Source organism: Lissotriton helveticus (assembly GCF_964261635.1).
Source record: "Lissotriton helveticus chromosome 1_1 unlocalized genomic scaffold, aLisHel1.1 SUPER_1_unloc_6, whole genome shotgun sequence".
Lineage (NCBI taxonomy): Eukaryota > Metazoa > Chordata > Amphibia > Caudata > Salamandridae > Lissotriton > Lissotriton helveticus.
Genome location: NW_027611703.1, coordinates 197,426 through 215,008, shown reverse-complemented (window position 1 = coordinate 215,008; position 17,583 = coordinate 197,426). Strand labels below are relative to the sequence as shown.

Here is a 17,583-nt window from a genome sequence, read left to right as displayed (position 1 = left end):
ATAGTTAAGTGAAAACATTTTTCCACTTAACTTAATTTTGCCCCAGCATTGTAGTTAATCAATTTGCAAGTTCCCCAAACCCAAAAGTCGAGTTTGGGCACAATTTGCATTTTAAAAGCAGTCCTACAACAAAGGGCTACTTTTAAACTGACCTCAGGCTTCAGCAGTGCACACATGCAAATGCAGAAAGGGCTGCTGGCCTCAAATCTGCCATGCCCTATTATATTCTAGGGACTTAAAGGTAGTTCGAATCCCCTGCCCTTGTACTAGGGCCTTATAGGAGAGGCCATGCCAATCATAGGAGTACCCTAACCCATAGTGCACCCTAGTGTATGTAGGTGTTTTCACAGTATCTTTAGGTGTCTCTTTCAGAATAGCACTGGCCCTGTGCCTGTTCAGGCAGAGGACAGGGTCAGTCAGGGTCAGGAGTGCCCAGGGCAGAGGATGGCTTTGCAACACTAAAGAAGCACAAACTCAGAATTTAAAACATAACACCATGGTTGTGGGGTTCCCTTTAATAATCAGAATTGATTTCTATACTAATGAACCAATTTTGCAACATTAGGATAAGGAAAGACTGGGGGAAAATCATAACGTTCTAATCTATACCTTGAAGTTTTCATGCAGTTCTTTGATGATGGTTAATAGCTCACTGTTTTATGTTAGGATTTTAACTTATAAACTGCAAATACCAAAAGAATCTCTCAGACAAAAGCAGTAACTCACTGACCTATTTACATGATATACATTTTGTGATCTACGTGGTACACGTTCTTTGCAGCAGGCATATTAACACATTGTGGCTACCTTACTAAGAGTCAAAACTTCCACTAGACAAACCTCCGATCTCTCTCAATAAAGGACATTGATCACCAAAGTTATCTTCACATTTTTATTGTTGCCTGAAAATTGCTGGAGACCAGATTCATATACATGTTTTTTTAACATTTGGCCTGATTACTATATGAAATAACAAAGAAGCCTACATGCACACTGTGACAACATACCTGCTTTTCTTAATATTTCACTTTGAAAGTATGCGATTGTATTTGTTGAACGGGCGGTGTTTTGTATAGGGTCAATGGGAAGTCCACAAGGCTGTGCCTGTCCCCCCCAGAATTTTAGTGTCTCCTACGCCCCTGGATTGGAGGACAATATGAATGCGGAATATTAAACCTCAGAATAAACCTTTGAAAAGGTTTCACTTTAAACATATTTATGAGGCAGCATAACTGGTGGTAAGTATTCTTTTTGACATGATCCCACCCGGATCATATTGGGGATATGTTACCCTCCCACTGGCCTGGATTACAGTAGGTGTATATGTTTTCTTTCCTGGCTATTATTGGTGGGATATTACCAACTCCGAGTACCAGGAAGTATCTGGTTTTGATTAGGGGTTCCTCTGTGCTCTTGTATGGATTCTGTTATGCATTGATGTGCACTCAGATGGTATTGATTGCAGTTATCACTTGCTCTGATAAATAGTTGCTTGGTTAGATAGCTCTTTGTCTTTTTCATGCATGATTATGAGTCTGGTATTTGTAAATTGTTTCACTGGATGAATAAAGGGTTTGTTTATTTGTTGTCTCTGGTTCTAGGATGGAGTGAAGCAGAGTCAAGGGCTGCAGCAGCAGGAGAGATGGCTGCATTGACGGACTGCGCTGCTATTGGCTGATGGTTGTCATGGACACGCCCCACGGACTCATGGGAGTTGTATTGTGGCAGTGTCATTTAAACTTCTGTTTTTAACTTTGAAACTGCCGTTAATAAAAAGTGAATAACGTTGTGCATAATCCTCGCCTCCGCGTTCATAACAGAAGTACAAGTTTCCTTCTCTGTAGCGAGGACATTTCTTATTTCCGTAGCAGCAAGAGAGCTGAGAGTCGAGGCAGAGCGGAAGTTACGCAAATGCCACGTCACCACGACCTCTGTCTGCGAAGTTCCTTTTCCGGGGATGCTCCAATGGCTGGGCTCTTCATGGTGGTCAGTGTCTGCGCTCCGCGCATGCGCACCTCTCCCCGACCGTGCCTGCGGTGTTCCTATTCTGCCGAATGCTCCAATGGCCGTGCTCCTCCTGGCAGTCTCTGTCTGCGCTCCGCGCATGCGCTTCGCGCCCCTCTCTGACCTCCAGGCCTCTTCCCTGTGTCTGGAGTCAGGTGCAGCCGGAGCCCCGGGGTCGGTCTGAGCCCCGAGAGAGCGGCTGGAGGCCGGGCCCGCCGGGCGAGGAGCGCCGCAGACGCGGGTGAGGAGGAGGGGGTTCCATGCGGGGGGGCCTGGAGGGGGCGGACCGCGAGAAGCGTGAGAGACAGCAGGGAAAGCAGAGCTCTTTGCCTGGCTCGGCTCTGGCTCGAACCCGGTTCCTGGCTCGACTCCTCGAGCCAAAATAAACCTCTCTCTGGCTCTCTCCCGCCTTAAAATTGCATCTGTTCAATAGAAGTTAATGGGGGACAATACATTCTCCTAATCCATATTATTATTCTTTTTTTTATAGAATCTCCCTCCTGCCTCTTAAAACGCTGCCATGTGTACATTAGTGAACTAAGAGGCCAGACCCTTCCCAGGTCAGCCCTGTGTATGGACCAGGCCGATATCAGGCGACATTGGGGCCCATGAAATCAAAGGCAGGTTGTTATCCAGCCGGTATCCTGAACTCCGTCTTTGAAGACACTTTAATCCATAATTATGAAGTAGAAGGAGTTTCGGTCAAATAACATATGTGCCTAAGAGCACACAGTTTTCGCTGGGAAGCTGCTGTTTATCCAGGATTTCTGGGTTCACTGTGTAAAGATCAGCCACTAAGTGGGTATTTATTTGTTTTTCCTTTTTAGTGTTAATGATTTGCTTTTACCTTTTTCTGCAGTTATTACATATTACATGCTCAACCCAAAGTTATGTACAGGACCACTACTTACATTACACAAGGTCACATTCATTTTTTTAGGCACAGTAAAATTAAGATCATGGCAAAATTCACCTGGAAATAGACCAAGGAAATTCTGACAACATTCGTACCTTCACCAGTATTCCTTATTATGACCAGGGACCAACTAGACAACCTAGTCATTATATTTGCCATTGTCCTGAATCAACGGGTCTTTCCTGTTTTCTACCCTATTGCTTTACGTTGCACGAGATGTTATGTATACGTGATTTACCTGCATTTATCTTTTGTATAATTAACCTCACTAATTGTAAAGCGCTCTGATATCCGCAAGGATCTTGTTCGCGCTCTATGAAACTTTCAAAATAAATAAATAAGGTATTTGCCCAGAGTCACAGGATGTTGAGCTGCTGCAGAGAGTCGCACCTGGTTCCCAAGTTTCAGAGTCACGTTCAGGGTAGAGCAAGGATGGCAGCAGAAGCCATATCCCATCCGTCGTATTACAAGTTCCATAGGCTGTGTGCACTTGTGGTATAATGAACGGGACATCTGCCATGGTCGTGACAGATATCCCATCCGTCATATTACAAGTTCCGTAGGTTGTATGCACTTGTGGTGGAATGAACGGGACTTCTGCCATGGTCATAATAGATATCCAATCCGTCGTATTACAAGTTCCGTAGACTGTATGCACTTGTGGTAAAATGAGCGGGACATCTGCCATGGTCTTGACAGATATCCCATCCGTCGTATTATAAGTTCCATAGGCTGTATGCACTTGTGGTAGAATGAACAGGACATCTACCATGGTCGTGGCAGATATCCCATCTGTCCTATTACAAGTGCCCTAGGCTGTATGCACTTGTGGTAGAATGAACGGCACATCTGCCATGTCGCTTCTCAAATGTGGTCTATTGAGTGAAGGCGCTCTGGGGTATAATAACAATAGGTCACTACCTTGGTGAAGGTTTCAGTGAGTCCCATGTGATAGGCTGAGTGACGGGCCCTATAGTATATCCCTTCCCACGCTTTGTGACTGAGTGTCCTGCCCAGTTCCCTTTCCCAGTGCGCCCGTCCGGAACTATAAGTGTGAGCATGTCTGGCCTGCAGCATCCTATATAAATCTGATATTAGCTTTTTATCTGGCGTGCGCGTAATAAGCCACAGCTCATAGGGGAGAAGATGTCTATCAGCCATAAGGCAGACTTGGTCACTGAGTTCCCAGTACCGTGCTTGCAAATACCGAAGCCTCTCTGAGTTCCTAGAAACCTCCAACCTGCTCCACCCCTCACAAACTGGCTTCCGGCCTAGACAGAGCACAGAAACTGCTCTGCTGGCGGTCGTTGAGGAAAGTAGGAAACTGCTAGATGCCGGAGGAGCAGCAGCGATCATTCTATTAGATCTGAGCGCAGCCTTCAACAAGGTGAATCACCAGGTCTTGATTCACCGCCCCGGCTAGTTAGAAGTATCTGGCACCGCCCTGAGCTGGCTGCGCTCCTTCATGGAAAGCTGTACGTCCCCGGTCTTATAAGATGGCATGAGTTCCAAACCTTGGCTCCTCCAGTGCGGCATCCCTCAGGGTTCGTCGCTGAGCCAGACACTTTTCAACGTGTTTATGGTCCCCATGGCATCTATTGTAGCTCCTTTTGGGATCCATATGGTTACCTACGCCGATGACACCCAACTGGTTGTAGCCCTAATCCAATCCGCACCTCACTCCACGACGTTGAAAGCCTGTGTCACGGAAGTGGTAAACTGGATGGGGTCCTTCCATCTGAAACTTAATGGAGGTAAGACCGAGATCATGACCCTGGGTAACTTTGATAATTCTGCCCTTAGAACCATCTGGCCAGCATGCATGGGTTCAGTCCAATCCCCCAAGCCTGAAATAAAGTGCCTGGGCATCTGGCTGGATTATAAATTGACATTCCAAGTGCAAGCCAGCAAGATAGTGGCAACCTGCTTTGGCTTAATCAGAATGGCTAGGAAAGTGCTCCCCCTGCTTCCTCCCCAAGCCAAGAAAACCATGGTCCAGTCCATTCTGCTCTCCAGACTGGACTATGGTAATGCGCTCTACCTAGGATCCCCCACCTCGGTAATCCACAGACTGCAGGTTATCCAGAACTACGCAGCCAGACTATTGACGGGAATGCCAAAACTGTCCTCCGCAAAACCCGCTCTCCGTCTCTTGCACTCTCTGCCAGTGAAAGAGCGAATCAGTTTCAAATCCCCGTGTATTGTTCATAAATCACTTCAGGGGCTAGACCCGCCTCTGATCTCAGCCATGGTTCAAGCCTTACAAAGCTACGAGACAGCTGCGCTCGGGTGCCCTTCATGTCATCGTAACCCCTAGAATAAAACGTGCTAGAAGTGGTGGCAGACGCTTTTCCCTGAATGCAGGCAGACTCTGGAACGCTCTGCCTCTCTACCTCCGGACCGAATGCAGTCACCACTCCTTTAGGAAACCGATAAAAACCTTCCTATTTCCTTAAAGCATTCATTTGCTCTGTCTTCTGGACCAGTAGGTTAGCCTAGCGCTGGGAGGCTCCCGGGTAGCCATGTGCTCTATAAATTCCCATTCATTCATTCATTCATTCATTCAGGTGTTCTGGTTGTGATGACCCTAAACGATGCAACTGGATGTTTAAGGGGAGCAAATTGATTTCAATCAAGTTGAAGATGATGAGGTTATATTTCTTTAGACCCTTGATAGGACCTGCTGATATGAGTAGGATACCCTCATGCGGGACTAGCATGGCGTTTGGGAGGCCATCAAGGAGCGCACTGCAGCGTGCACAACCACCATCCGGACGGTTTGAACAGCTGTCCTGAAATTGTGTTCAGGGAGAGTGGTTTATCTTTCTTTAGTAGAGGGAGATGGTACCAGGCTTTTTTTGCTTTCTTAGCAGTGTGTTCCTTGAGGGTGACATTGATGGTTAGGGTGCATCTAAGTGACCTGGCATTCAGTGAAAGTTGGGGTTTACATCAGTTCAGATTCATGTCTCTTGATACAATGGCTTTGTCATATTCCTACCCTCCCTCTGGTCTCTCCTCAAGACCCTCCTCTGCCTGACTAGATAAGTTGCAGGCAGTGTTTGAGGTGTAGGGTGGCTGGAGCAGAGGAGCCTTTCAAGTAGAGTTGAGTATCATTGACATATTGGTGACTCTTGATGCTGTTATAACTAATTATAGCCCCGAGAAGCTCCACGTCGAGGCTGACGATCACAGGAGGCAAGTGGGGTTGAGCTTCAGCTAAAAACTGGACAAGATTGACACCCAGATTAAACCCCATTTTATAAAGTACTAGAAAGCCGTATTTAAATTAAGAGTACTGTATTCACAATAACAGCTGTTCAGTCAGTGTCTCCCACCTGAATCTCAACTGACATTCCAACCGTCAGTGGAAACTTGGTAAGTACCAAGACATAGCAAGAGCGGGGAAGCAGAGTGAAGCAGAAAGGAACAGGAAGAAATGGAAAGGTGATAGCATATAATGGTTGCTAAACTATAAATTACAACACCCCACAAGACCTTACTCCTGCCCCTTAGCCTCCGACTGCTGCCTTACCTTCCTTCCTGCCTGTGTTTGTATTCTCCTGTCACCCTTTTATCCTTTCTCTCCTTCTTTCATTCCACCCTTTTGAGCCCACTTTTTAGGTCTCGTCTAAGCCATCGCGTTAGCGATGCTTTGGCGAGATAAGGGGCTTTCAAAAGTGCTCCCAAAGGCTAAAGGCGGATGAGGTACAGTGCCTGTGCGCCGGGCGCGCGCACCATTTGTCCGACTTCAGCCTTTGTAATCACTTTTGCGGCCACTTTGATGTTCTCAGTGAGCCGCGTGGCCCTTCCTTTTCCCACTTCCTGCAGTCATTCAGCATAACTTTGTCTTACCACCAGATGGATGTTTATTCTGAGTTAATCAAGGCATAGTACACTGTATAATGTATCTGAGCGCTTGGCCTTTCCTTCCTGCCTTGAAGTCGGTGCGCTTTTAGACCATCGAGTTCCTCTACAGTTCCCACACTAATGAAAAAGTGAATAGTGTTTGCGAATCGCCTCCAGTTTGACAGGAAAAACATTGTGCTCTGAAGCAGTCTCTGAACTGGATCAAACGTTCACAGAAATGAAGATCCTCAATATTAATATATTTCTGTATCTTTCGGGACGTGTGCTGGGGACAATACACGCAGGTATAAGAAATCTGGTATCACTCGATTTCTCCGCTGATGTTTTTGAGACTGAATTCTTGCCATTAATATAAACGTGATGCGTTTTGTGAAACATCACTTTCAATGATACATGAAGGCCGCGCTTCTCACCTGTCCTAATAGCACTGCTGACTATCCAAATGCACGTAAGATTTTTATGCTTCATGCTTGCTGGCTCTAGACATGTAAAAGACCCATTCCACTCCAATTCATAGACCGTATGCTGCCCAAGTGACCACTGTTTGAGCCTAAACCTTCATTTCCTGGTGAGAAGGCCCTTTATGCATTATCTGTGGCGACGACAAAGAAGCAGCATTTCAAAGGAACTGCTACTGGCACAAGTGGGCCTAGGAATAGGTTATGATAGCGGATTACTAGATGGAACGCTGTCTTTGTTAACTGGCAAATGCATTATAGCACACTTTGATGCAGGCCCTTAGGGCACCTCTCTGGTGTGCTGTAGGACACTTAAAGCAACCTAAATAACAATCGTAGTGTTTTAAGTGCCTAGAAGCACAAAGTGACCGTGTGAAAGGTACTAAGTTTCTTCATGCTGAACACAATAAGTAGGCTTCAGAGCCTCACGAGACTCCCATTTGGCAGATAATTTCAAAACTGATTGTTTTAGATCTCATGAGATTTCATGTACGGGGAGTAAATATTTTTGAAGAATGAAGGAGTGGGTGCGTAGCAATGCTTTGATTAAGAGGATGTATACAGCCTAGTTTCATAGACAAAGCTATTATGCTGGACAACTGTTTCGTTAACTTGATACTGCCAGTTTGACTCACAACTCCGTTTTAGCTTTATGCAAATAAAATGAAGACCCCAGTACTAACAAGCACCACCATCGGTTCTTAATTCTCATAACGTAACTATATCGATTGGCTTGGATGCCACCTGTAGAACATATTGTATATTCCTCGATCGAGTCCAACGAGTGCTGCCACCGCTCCATCATTAAGGGCTGTTAGAAGCTCCTCGGAAAATGCTTACTGCTCTAATTAGCGACAGTGTGTTTGCTCCACATGTGTATCATTAGGTGCCACTGGGGACGCACTGTGACATATCTGCCTGTCAGACCCCGTCCGCGTGCTTTGTGTGTGTGTGTCAGTTTTTGACTCGATTAGTGTGTTCTGGGTGTGCATCAAGTGCACTTGTGTATTTTTGAGGGGCCCGAATCTGTGCAGCTGCTCCATATGCATGCGCGTCTCAGTACATTTTATTGTGAGCGCGCAGCGGAGTTCACATTTTGCATTTGGACGTAGGGACGTAGGTTCACCTAAGTGGATACGTCAAATTCACACAAACATGTTGTATCGGTGCACATGAGCACACTTCACCCCACCGCTCCCTACTCAGATTCCCTTAGTCTGTTGAGTTGCACAGGAAGCCCTACATTCCTGCTTACTGGATCAGATTTTCTTTATTTTGCTCCGGGCCATGGGGCAGGGATCGTGTTGGAATCTGATTCTTCTTTTACCGAATGCTGCCCATCCCCCATTCTGCCACTTATGGGTTCACGCGCTCATATGGCCACCTCGCAGCATGCAGTTGGTGTTGGAAGAGAGGGGCAGATGATTTTTATGTTCTCCATGCATTTGTACGCTATGGGGAGCTATTTTAACACAGCTTCACTCAACTGCGAACCAGATGACTTGGACGCCAGGAATGTGCCGTTCCGCCTACAAGTAGGGTGAAGAGAGTCCACCGTTGAATGATCTGGATACCTCAGCGCAACTCATTCTTCTTTGAAGTCTATTACGTAGTTGCCAACTGGAGGTCTGTCATATGTGAGACCTCCATCCTTTTAGACAACAGCGCTTTGTCCACATGTTTTTTTGAGCACCTACATAGATGACAAATTAAACCACACGTCCCAGAATGCATTCTGCTGCATGGTAAAAAGCCCAGACTGGCTGAAAGTGTTGCACTTGTCCAGGGCCGGATTTAGCATTGGTGGCGCACATCAATTAAGTAGTGATTCAGAAAAAGGGGTGGTGATGAACAGAGTGTCTGAATTAAGCAGACCACTCTTACCTAGTCCAAAGATCAGGGCTTGATCCATCACCGTTATTTATCTCACTGCCCCATCCCAGCTCAGAACCTGGCTATATGCAAATTAGTCTGTCCCTGGCCCAGTGCATCATGGGAACAGGGCAGACCAAACTACCAAGCCAATTCTTCACCAGAAAGGAGACAAGCTACCGGGGACCGGTTTCTGGCATTTCAGCCTCTTCGGCCCGGCTTGCTTGAATCCTGATGGAGCAGTGAGAAAGGGACTCATGTCTGAGTATACCCTGCCACACCTATAGTGGCCAAAAACGATTCAGAAAAGGGGGTGGTGATGAACAGAGTGTCTGAATTAAGCAGACCACTCTTACCTAGTCCAAAGATCAGGGCTTGATCCATCACCGTTATTTATCTCACTGCCCCATCACAGCTCAGAACCTGGCTATATGCAAATTAGTCTGTCCCTGGCCCAGTGCATCATGGGAACAGGGCAGACCAAACTACCAAGCCAATTCTTCACCAGAAAGGAGACAAGCTACCGGGGACCGGTTTCTGGCATTTCAGCCTCTTCGGCCCGGCTTGCTTGAATCCTGATGGAGCAGTGAGAAAGGGACTCATGTCTGAGTATACCCTGCCACACCTATAGTGGCCAAAAACGATTCAGAAAAGGGGGTGGTGATGAACAGAGTGTCTGAATTAAGCAGACCACTCTTACCTAGTCCAAAGATCAGGGCTTGATCCATCACCGTTATTTATCTCACTGCCCCATCCCAGCTCAGAACCTGGCTATATGCAAATTAGTCTGTCCCTGGCCAAGTGCATCATGGGAACAGGGCAGACCAAACTACCAAGCCAATTCTTCACCAGAAAGGAGACAAGCTACCGGGGACCGGTTTCTGGCATTTCAGCCTCTTCGGCCCGGCTTGCTTGAATCCTGATGGAGCAGTGAGAAAGGGACTCATGTCTGAGTATACCCTGCCACACCTATAGTGGCCAAAAACGATTCAGAAAAGGGGGTGGTGATGAACAGAGTGTCTGAATTAAGCAGACCACTCTTACCTAGTCCAAAGATCAGGGCTTGATCCATCACCGTTATTTATCTCACTGCCCCATCCCAGCTCAGAACCTGGCTATATGCAAATTAGTCTGTCCCTGGCCCAGTGCATCATGGGAACAGGGCAGACCAAACTACCAAGCCAATTCTTCACCAGAAAGGAGACAAGCTACCGGGGACCGGTTTCTGGCATTTCAGCCTCTTCGGCCCGGCTTGCTTGAATCCTGATGGAGCAGTGAGAAAGGGACTCATGTCTGAGTATACCCTGCCACACCTATAGTGGCCAAAAACGATTCAGAAAAGGGGGTGGTGATGAACAGAGTGTCTGAATTAAGCAGACCACTCTTACCTAGTCCAAAGATCAGGGCTTGATCCATCACCGTTATTTATCTCACTGCCCCATCCCAGCTCAGAACCTGGCTATATGCAAATTAGTCTGTCCCTGGCCCAGTGCATCATGGGAACAGGGCAGACCAAACTACCAAGCCAATTCTTCACCAGAAAGGAGACAAGCTACCGGGGACCGGTTTCTGGCATTTCAGCCTCTTCGGCCCGGCTACACCAGACCAGACTACAAAAGCCAATTCTTACACTGGGAAGGAAACAAGCTTCCGGGGACCGGTTTCTGCCATTTCAGGCGTCTTCGGCCCGGCTTGCTTGAATCCTGATGGAGCAGTGAGAAAGGGACTCATGTCTGAGTATACCCTGCCACACCTATAGTGGCCAAAAACGATTCAGAAAAGGGGGGGGATGTGAGTCCCTTGCTCATTGCACCATCAGGATTCAAGCAAGCCGGGCCGAAGACGCCTGAAATGGCAGAAACCGGTCTCCGGAAGCTTGTTTCCTTCCCAGTGTAAGAATTGGCTTTTGTAGTCTGGTCTGCCCTGTTCCCATGATGCACTGGGCAAGGGACAGACTAATTTGCATACAGCCAGGTTCTGAAACTGGGATGGTGCAATGAGCTAAAAAACGGTGTTGGATGTAGCCCTGATCTCTTGACTGGGTGAGAGTACTCTGCTTAATTCAGAGACTCTGTCCATCACCACCCCTTGTTGTAAATAATTTTGTCCACCCTAAGCGTGGAAGGGTATACTCAGATGTGAGACCCTTGCTCATTGCACCATCAGGATTCAAGCAAGCCGGGCCGAAGACGCCTGAAATGGCAGAAACCGGTCCCCGGAAGCTTGTTTCCTTCCCAGTGTAAGAATTGGCTTTTGTAGTCTGGTCTGCCCTGTTCCCATGATGCACTGGGCCAGGGACAGACTAATTTGCATACAGCCAGGTTCTGAAACTGGGATGGTGCAATGAGCTAAAAAACGGTGTTGGATGTAGCCCTGATCTCTTGACTGGGTGAGAGTACTCTGCTTAATTCAGAGACTCTGTCCTTCACCACCCCTTGTTGTAAATCATCAATTAAGTAGTGGCAATTTTAAAAGGCTACATTCTATGCTGCTCGGGTGTATGTGACACATGGAGGAGGGATTTGAAGTGTGATACTTCATGTTAAAAGTCCCCCCCTCCAACCACAAATGGAGCAGTGGGTTTCTTAGGACACATGTTTATTTATGTTTCCATGCTCGAGTTCCAATCTCTACTCCATAATTTTTAATTTATATATAGTATTCATATATTAATTCTATATGCGTGCTACATGGCAAAATAATTACAAGGTCCCAAAGGCGAGACCTATTGGCTATGCCAATGCTTGTTCTCCTCACTCTTAATCATGTACAGCTCCCGTTCTTTCTTCCATATTATCTGACACCCCCTTTACCTTTATTATACCCTTTCTCCCTCTTTGTTCTCCTTTAAACCTTACCTCTCTCTAGCTCTCCCCTTTATCCCTTCTGACCTGTTGCAGCCACCTTCTCCCCTACATCCGGTTTACTTTTCTTTTTTTCTTTCTCTCTTTCTCTCTTTCTTTCTTTCTTTCTTTCCTTCTTTCTTTCTTTCTTTCTTTCCTCTCTTCTACATCTCTCAAGCCCCTCTGCCCAGGGCCTCCACTCTTCATCCTCTTCTAGCACTTTTCTCTTTTTTACTACTTCAAAAGTACAACTCCATTTTCAGTTTTCACTTTTGTCCCTTCCTCTCTCCTTCTGAGCCTCTCTTCACTCTCCTCCCATCTTCTCCTCAGTCCACCGTTCTCTGCATTCTGCTCCCACTCTTTCCTTCCTCTTGACACAGTCCTCCTTCCTTCTTTCCCTTCTGCCTCTTCCAGGGCCCTGCTACGTTTACCGTACCTATCTCCTAATCTGCTCCCATACCTTCCGTCACCCCTTTCACTGCCTGCTCTCGTTTCTACCCTTTCATGTGTGATCCTGAAGCCACCAATTTCCTCTTCTGCATGAATTCCTCACCTCTCTCCCTCACTACTCTGCTCTCACCTACCCACTTTCCCTCTGTTCCTTCCCCTGACTACCTACAAACACTGCACCGTTGTAGCCATCTGACCCCTTTCTTCTATCCTCCACTCTCACTGATTGCTGTACCTCTGCTACTTGCATTTCCCCTTCCCTCCTGCACACAGCTTAGCTCTCGCTTGATAAAAGGAATCTTCTTTCATCACCACATCTCTTTCCCTCTCACCCCTTCACTCTCCTCTTCTCCTGAACTCCCTGTCTTTCTACTCACACCGTATATCTTGCTGCACATTGCTAATCAATGACGTCTCTGCAAAGGCCACACACACACAGATGTAGCTCCTCATCCCTTGCCCGGCTTCCATCTCCCTCTTCTCTAAATGTTTCTTTTTCCATAGAGATGAATGAAAGAAGTATCCTTTGCATCCCAAAGCCACTGTCCCCAGGAATGGCCAATGCATGATCTAACGTTGCTTAAACAACACCAGAATCTGTACATTACTGGCTGCCTTGTGTCCACTCCCTTGGCCCTTGTGGTCTGTTGCACACTGTGTCACCACAAACTACCTGCAAAACAGCTCAAACATTCTCTGCTTCCATTCAAAAAATGACAGCTCAATGCATTGAATCAGCTTATAATATTTCTTTTTGCCAATTTAATTTTATTAACTACTTTCATTTAATTCTACAGGGTGGTAAAGTATCACTGCTTAATAAAGCTCCAAAATGAATGTAGAAAACGCTTGACTCACAAAATAAAGAACTGCAGATAAGAATCCACCTGGCCATAAGGAGACTGTAACCTGTGAGAGACGTCATTCAAGGTGCAATAGGAATGCTCAAGGAAGGTTTGTAGGATGACTAAGCTAAGCTGCCTATTGAGATGACAACATATGAGCTCTGGACAGAAGTGTTAAGAACAGGGCGTACAGTCTATGTGAGAGGTTAATTGTGAACTTTATCTAAACCTGTCCTGGCACTGGCTCAATTTCTTACTTAATATGGCAAATTCACAAGATAAAAACCAATGTGAAGACAATTCCAGAACGAAATCTTGTATGTGTATTAAATATGAGAACAATTTTAGTCATCAATCCAGTCTCATTCAACATGAGAGAATCAACACTGGGGAAAATCCTAATCAGTGCTGTGAATGCCAGAAAAGCTTCAGTCAGAAAGTCAGTCTTACTTCCCATATGCAAACTCACACTGGACAAAAACCTTATCAGTGCTCAGAATGCCAGAAAAACTTTATCCAGAGAGTTAGTCTCACTCGCCATGAGCGAATCCACACTGGGCAAAAGCCTTATCAGTGCTCGGAGTGCCAGAAAAGCTTCAGTCAAAAAAATAATCTCACTCAACATGAAAGAATACACACTGGAGAAAAGCCTTATCAGTGCTCTGAGTGCCAGAAAAGCTTCAATCTCAAAGTCAATCTCATTCAACATGAAAGAACACACACTGGAGAAAAGCCTTATCAGTGCTCTGAGTGCCAGAAAAGTTTCAGTCAAAAAAATAATCTCACTCAACATGAGAGAACACACACTGGAGAAAAGCCTTATCAGTGCTTGGTGTGCCAGAAAAGCTTCAATCTCAAAGTCAATCTCATTCAACATGAAAGAATACACACTGGACAAAAGCCTTATCAGTGCTCTGAGTGCCAGAAAAGTTTCAGTCAAAAATCCAGTCTCATTAAACATGAGAGAACACACACTGGAGAAAAGCCTTATCAATGCTCGGAATGTCAGAAAACTTTCACTCTCAAATCCAGTCTCATTCAACATGAAAGAACACACACTGGACAAAAGCCTTATCAGTGCTCGGAGTGCCAGAAACATTTCCGTCAAAAATTCATTCTCACTGAACATGAGAGAACACACACTGGGCAAAAACCTTATAAGTGCTCTGAGTGCCAGAAAAGCTTCAGTCACAAAGTCAGTCTCATTCGACATGAAAGAACACACACTGGAGAAAAGCCATATAAGTGCTCTGAGTGCCAGAAAAGCTTAAGTCGCAAAGTCAATCTTATTCGACATGAAAGAACACACACTGGAGAAACCCCTTATCAGTGCTCTGAGTGCCAGAAAAGTTTCAGTCATAAATTCAGTCTCAATCAGCATGAGAGAACACACACTGGAGAAAAGCCTTATCAATGCTTGCTGTGCCAGAAACATTTCAGTCAAAAAGTCCATCTCGTTCAACATGAAAAACTACACACTGAACAAAAGCCTTATCAGTGCTTGGAGTGCCAGAAAAGTTTCAGTCAAATATTTAGTCTCACTAAACATGAAAGAACACACACTGGAGAAAAGCCTTATCAATGCTCGGAGTGCCAGAAAACTTTCAGTCACAAATCCAATCTCAATCGGCATGAGAGAACACACACTGGAGAAAGGCCTTATCACTGCTTGGTGTGCCAGACACATTTCAGTCAAAAAGTCCATCTCATTCAACATGAAAAAATACACACTGGAGAAAAACCGTATCAGTGCTCGGAATGCCAGAAAACTTTCAGTCTCCGATCCTGTCTCAATCAGCATGAGAGAATGCACACTGGAGAAAAGCCATATCAGTGCTCTGCGTGCCAGGAAAGCCAAACTTACTCGAAATGAAAGAACACACAGTGGAAACAACCCTTATGAGTGCTCTGAGTTCCAGAAATCTTTCAGTCATAAATTCAGTCTCACTAAACACGAGAGAACACACACAGGAGTAAAGCCTTATCAATGCCCGGATGCCAGAAAGCATAATCTCAAATCCAATCTCAATCAATATGAGAGAACACACACTGGAGAAAAGCCTCATTAGTGCTCGGAGGGTAATCTACCTTTACTTAGTGGGCACTAGTACGCATTACCATTAGTACGCATTTACCGTTACTTCACAAAGTACTTTACTTTTGCAAACTATATACATCGTTGTTTGGAAAAGGAGGCGCTTCCGTTTCCAAACAAGAATATGCAATTATGATGACGCTTTTAGCAGGATAAGAGAGGAACCACGGATGAAGGGGAAGAGAGAGACCACGAGGAGAGAGAGGTAAGGGGGTTGTGTATTTTTTAGGGTTGTGCAAGGGGTAGTCTTTTAGGTTGTAGTGTTTTGTTTGTGTAGTGTTTTTTTTGTTTTTGGGTTTAAAGTAGTGTCGGGGTCATGAAGGGTAGTGTTTAAGAGAAAGGACAGGACAGGGAGTCAGGGGAGGGATGTGTAAGGGGTAGTGATTTAGGGTTTACGGTAGTGTAGAGGTGTTTGAGTAGTGTAGGTAGAATTTTAGGGTTTAGGGTAGCGTCTGGGTCATACTGTGTAGTGTAAGAGTGTAGGGACAGGACTGAGGGAAGGGGGAAGGACGTTTAGGGGGTAGTGATTTAGGCTTTAGGGTAGTGTAGAGGTCTTTGAGTAGTGTAGGGTAGAGTTTTAGGGTTTAGGCTAGTGTCGGGGGGTCTTGCAGTGTAGTGAAAGAGTGTAGGGACAGGACTGTGCGGAAGGGGGAAGGGCGTTTAGGGGTAGTGATTTAGGGTTTAGGGTAGTGTAGAGGTGTTTGAGTAGTGTAGGGTAGTATAGTGTTTGAGGATTTGTGTAATGTAGTGTTCCTATTTGTAAATGTGAATGTGTTAAAAAAGTGGAAGGAATCACCCACCCAAAAGACATATTTAATTTATTAAAAGCATTTTAAAAACATTAAAATACATTAAGGATTACTTGACTCATTTTTAAATTTAAAATGGTTTTTAATTACATTTGCTATACTCCCCCACCAAAAAACCATAATTCACTGTCATCCTGTCCCAGGGGATAGGTTAGTATTAGAGATTTTTTGCACTTAATACGTGCAGTAAAGGAGTTTACATGGTATGAGTATTAATTAAATAAAGTGAAAACGCATTTTAAGTACATTTCAATGCATTCGCAATGTAAATGATTTTGCAGAATAAACTTGCGAAGTAATGGTCATTGCGAAGTAGCGTCATATATTCGCTCGGAGTGCCAAACAAGCTTCAGTCTCAAAGTCAGTCACATTCGACATAAGAAAACACACTGGACAAAAGCCATGTTAGTGCTCGGAGTGCCAGAAAAGTTTCAGCCATAAATTCAGTCTCACGCAACATGGGAAAACACACACTGGAGAAAAGACTTATCAGTGCTCGGAGTGCCAGAAATGTTTCAATCTCAAATCCAGTTTCATTCGACATGAGAAAACGCACACTGGAGAAAACTTTGTCAGTGCTTGAAATGCCAGAAAAGCTTCAATCACATAGCCAATCTCAATCAGCATGAAAGAATACAAACTGGACAAAAGCTGTATCAGTGCCCTGAATGCCAGAAAGTTTCATTCAGAAATCTGGTCTCATTCACCTTGAGAGAAGACATAGCGGGGAAAAGCAGTGTTCTAAATGCAAGAAAAGATTCCGTCAAAAAATTCATCTTACTAAACATGAAGAAAGAGCGCACAGAAAAATATGTGTTTGTCCTCTGAATTCCAGAAAAGCTTTTAACATAAACTGGACCTGACTGTATAAGAAAACATGTATAATTGTAGTTGCAACAGGATTAATTAAGAAAAGCATGCAGGATATATTAGACAGACTGCCTACATAGTGGGCCGCATAACATTTGTAGAGAAATGCCTCAGCCTGAAAATCTAACAAAGTGAAACTAGAATCACAGTTTGGTAACATAGTTAATAGAAAAAACACAGAGAAGGTGATGCGAGCAATGTTTGCAAATAGGCTCCCACAGGCAGGTGTTCGGAATAACAGTCAAACTCATTACTTTTTTCACCCCATGCCATGCCATTGCTTAGTATATTAGCTGAATATGACTGAACAACACATTTAATTGCAACGCTTGCAGTTACAATGCGTACATTACAATGTGAAAGCCAATACCACGCATAACCTTTTCAGAGCATGCCTATACAACGAATTTCATTGTAAAAGCATAAATGTTAAAGGCATGTGCGTGGTAAAGGTTTTCCGTGACCCCCACCCTGAGCACTAAAACTGGACCCCGGCGAGAACCCCCGCCCATTTACAAACCTCCCAGCCCCTGCCCTTAGCCCTAAAACCAGAC

General features: G+C 45.1%; 1 pseudogene across 1 annotated transcript; it reads left to right on the top strand.

Moving 5' to 3' along the window:
- Positions 1–2,128: 2,128 nt before the first annotated feature.
- Positions 2,129–15,770, top strand: LOC144806284 (uncharacterized; annotated as a pseudogene). Its single transcript, XR_013605751.1, has 3 exons — positions 2,129–2,245; positions 2,495–2,802; positions 13,208–15,770. The product of XR_013605751.1 is annotated as an uncharacterized LOC144806284 (transcript).
- Positions 15,771–17,583: the final 1,813 nt, after the last annotated feature.